The sequence below is a fragment of the Balaenoptera physalus genome (assembly GCF_965194825.1).
Source record: "Balaenoptera physalus genome assembly, chromosome: 1".
Classification (NCBI taxonomy): Eukaryota; Metazoa; Chordata; class Mammalia; order Artiodactyla; family Balaenopteridae; genus Balaenoptera; species Balaenoptera physalus.
Genome location: NC_138882.1, coordinates 105258411 through 105262658, shown reverse-complemented (window position 1 = coordinate 105262658; position 4248 = coordinate 105258411). Strand labels below are relative to the sequence as shown.

Below are 4248 nucleotides of genomic sequence, written 5' to 3'. Positions count from 1 at the left end.
GTGCGTAACAGCTTTTAAAGTGTATTTAAAAATTAAAACTATATGCATTTAAATCAGTTAATTAGAGATATATCACATGGATTTTAATCAGCTTCCTCATATATAATAAATTATTTTCTTTCCAATAAAATAATGATCTTAATTTTTCTTTGTTTTATATATCAAGGAAAGTGTAATTTGATAATTACATAAATTTTTTATTATGTAGTTTTATATTAAATGTAAATTTTCTTTTATGATTACAAATATTGCCCTTTTTTCATTCTTACCTGGATACTAATGCACTTAACATTTTTTTTTATAGTAATCTTATTTCTTGTAATTATTCTAGGAGTGGTTTTGATTGGCTATGAGTTTTGATGATTTTTTTTGTTGTCGATTTTGTTTTTGTTTTTGTTTTTTAGTAGTGGGGGATTTTTCACAGTTTAGGGAATTTGTATCCTTGCCCTAACTTAGTCTTCCAGTTTTGTGTCCCCCAGTCTATCAGAATGTCAGTCAGTGGTGTAAATGTTTCTCATAAAAAATTATTCTGTTCCCTTAGTGAAATTAATTTCAGCTCTATGTTAAGTATGAAACTTTGATATGTTTTATTTAATTTGCTCTGATTGATGCTCTCCTGTGAGTATGTAATAACAGTTTTATCTTAGAGTCACATCTTTGTTGGAATGATGTTGTGAATCACAGCTTCTTCCCTTTTACTCATAGCTTTGTGAAATAAGGTAAATGAGAAGCTTAAAGATAGGAATTAGAAGAATGAGAATGTGAACCCTGGAACATGTTAACATTTAGATGTCAAGTGGTAAGAAAACATCAAAGAAGAATGACTAGGAATAGGTAGAGCCAAATGAAGAAAAAATCTCAACTAGGAAGGAGTGATTAAATATGTCAGGTCTGTTAATGATGCAAGAAAGATGAGTTCTGAAGACAACTCTGTTAAGTCTTGCTCTCTAGGGAAGTAGAGAAATGGACTGTTAATATAGGGGGGTATGGTATCAAAAAGGTTTTAGTTTTTATTTTATTTTATAAAGATTGAAGATATAGCAGATTTATGTGTTAATAGGACTAAGCTAGTAGAGAACATGATGGAGGAAGGAGAGGAGTATTGCTGGAGCCATAGATATGGTGTACAAATAGAAGGGTTAGTTTTAAAGATGGGTGTGTAAACAGCTCATTAATAGCGGTGGAAAGAAGGACAGATTATATAGGTTTAGGTATTTGCAGTTTAGTACATATAATGGGAGCATATAAAAGTTTTGTCACATTTTGTCAGTGAAATAGGAAGCAAGGTCATGAAATAGAGGGAAGAAGTGTTGGGGAAAAACGTGTTGGATTGAGGAAAGAAAAGAAGATGTAAAATAGATGTTTAGGAAAGTGAGAGAATGAATAGACTCTTAGAAGAATTGCTAGACATTGCTTAAAATGCATAATTGAAGTCCATGGTTATTAATTTAAGTGAGATCAGTCAACATGGTTTTGTGTTTTTCTCCAGTTAAGTTTAGCCTTGGTCCTATCATTGAGTAGACACAGAGTCAAATGATTAAAGTTGGAATTTTCCCAGGTGAATACAACAAAAAGGGAGAAAGGGAGAGGTGTTGATATAATCAAGAGAATGATGATAAAGGAGGGACATGGAAAGTAATCTGGTAACAAGCAAGTTAATAAAATGAAGGAGTTTGAGGCACAGTGGAGAAATGGTATGATCCATTGAGATTGCAGTGTGGTTGAAGATGTGTTGTAGTTAATTTCTAGAGATAGGAAATTTGGGAGGTTGAAATAAGAAAGGGACTGAAATTGACAGTATTAGAGTACAGTAATTAGTGACTAAGTTCACATTCTAGAACGTGAACATGGTAGTTGAATGAAAGCAGAGTCATGGAAAGAGATGAATTGAAGAAATTGAGAAACTCAGGTATTGAAAGGATCATCTAAGTGGATTTTGAAATTATCAAAAATTACGACAGGAGTAGTGAATCAAAAGCTAAAAAAATTATTCCTTAGAACATTTAGATCTGTCAGGTATGCCAAAAAAAACTATTTTTTTAAATCAACCTAAATAAAACTCTGGAGTCCCTATCCTTCCACAGTGACAGGAATTTTAGCCTAACTAGTTTTCTGAGAAATAGTGTATTAAAGTGGTTTTACAGGTATAGGTTCTAAATTCAAATCTTGTGTGTATAGCTTAATTGCTTTACAGCCTTGGGCAAGTTCTGTACCTTTTTTTCAGTTTCCATGGGGATAGTAAAAATACCTACCTCAGGGTTGTTGTAAAGATGATAAGATGAATATAAAATACTTAAAACAAACCTGGTATATATATATATTTTATATATATAATATATATATAAAATCTGGCATTTATACTTCATATAATAATATATATATAAAATCTGGTATTTATATTTTATATATATAATCAAGTTTTCAATAAACGTTAGCTGTCATGGTGGTGGTTGTGGTGGTTCTCAACTCACCTGGTCCTGAAGGTGATGTAAAAATTCCGAGGTCTTAGATAAAACTTCAGTCATCTTTCCACCATGATTATCACTGAGGTGCCCAGATTCTTCCTTGCCACACTTAGGGAGCATGAGACTATTTTGATAAGTTTAAGATCTTTGGTGTCTAGGAATTAACCTTTTTATGGATAACGTATATTCCAACCCCATGACTACTTCATAAACTGAGCATGTGCCTCAAGTAAGTAAAATTAGAAAGATTTCTAGGACTTGTACAGAAACTGCCCCCAACCCATGAGTTTTTTAAAAAGTCGTCATGGAAATGGAGAACTACTTATAATTTGATCCCACAGCAAAAGCCCTAATAGCTAGTCTGTCATTGAATTTTTCAGTTACTTTAAACAGTAAGTACCTTTTTCTTTTTGCTGGAGGGATTTGGCACACTGACCAAGTGTGGGTCAAATGTGTCACCTCTGAGGTGAGAAGTGAAGTTTCATATAAACCACATGAAAGGAGAGTTGGGAATGGACTTGTTCTCTAAAGGAAAAGCATAGCACTATGAAATCAAAAGAGAAACTTAGATATTAGGCAGGCAAAAGCAAATGTTTTACTACAATATACAGTATATAAAACTCTTATTGCCATGTGGTTGTTTTCCATTTATGCCTTTTATAAGGGCAGGGACTAGTGTATAGGGAGGGAGGCTCCTAGGGTGTAAAATTTAAGGAGGCATATGCTCTCAGAGTAACTTCACCCTAGTCATGAACAGAATCAGCATAATTCTGATTAGGTAAATCACCAAATAAAAAGTAGTAGCATACAAGTTGCTGTTTTAGATGATTTGGAAGGTATTTGCTGTGCAAATGAGACTCCTTCAAAAATCAACATCAAGAGAGATTAGGTCTTTGAAAGGAAGTAAGGGGAAGGAATCAATACCTATTAAGTACCTAAAATTCAAAAAGCATAGTACTGAGTGCTTAGGTATAATAATTTGATCTTTACCACCCTATAAAAAGAGAACACTTGCCTCTGTGAGTAATGGAGAAGTTTAATAAAATTAGTAAGATACTTTGTTACATTTAATTTCCTTTACTAATGCATGAAAACGAAAAATAGAGACTTCAGTAGGACTGTTCAGTAGAGATGAGAGCTAACTACATGTGTTAGGCACATAAAAGATAGAACTGATGATTCTCAGAAATAGAAATAGAATTCCCACCCCAAGAACTTAAACTACTATATATTCTACTCTGACATTTCCTGAAAGCAAACTGTAGTAGAGATACAGCAGTCACACAAAGGCCAGTATAGGGAATCTAAAATAAACAACAAAGACTCACTGAATACGGAAAAAGTACCAGGAAAGAGAGATCCTTTACATACTAAGCATAAGCTTTAATGCCATGGGGAAAAACTGGGAGATCAAACGAGGTATCTATGATTTAATATACAAAGATTTAAAGGGATTATATCCTTTTAAAAATATATGTGTATATTTATAAATATCAGAAATGAGTAAAAGGTATTTGACTATGCAGGAAATTTTATTTTTTTTAATTATGGTGTAGCATCAATATACCACTTCTATTGTACTTATATACCAGGATCTTTGAAAATCTAAGAATTCCAGAAGAAAATCTGAGCAACTGATTAATTACTTTATTGTATAAACCTTTTCAGAGCTTAATAAGATACACAAAATATTATATATTATTTATGAAGACATTGACTATCTTGCTATGGAAGAAAAAGGTGGAAGGGAAAGAGATTGAACTTTGGGTAGTTCTGTATATAT

The 4248-nt window shown here is 32.5% G+C and overlaps 1 protein-coding gene and 1 long non-coding RNA gene across 4 annotated transcripts in view; one reads left to right on the top strand and one right to left on the bottom strand.

Moving 5' to 3' along the window:
* Positions 1-4248, top strand: part of LOC309656075 (pancreatic alpha-amylase) — a 60309-nt gene that overhangs the window by 1093 nt on the left and 54968 nt on the right. The window lies entirely within an intron of this gene.
* Positions 1-4248, bottom strand: part of LOC309656463 — a 235695-nt gene that overhangs the window by 182166 nt on the left and 49281 nt on the right. The window lies entirely within an intron of this gene.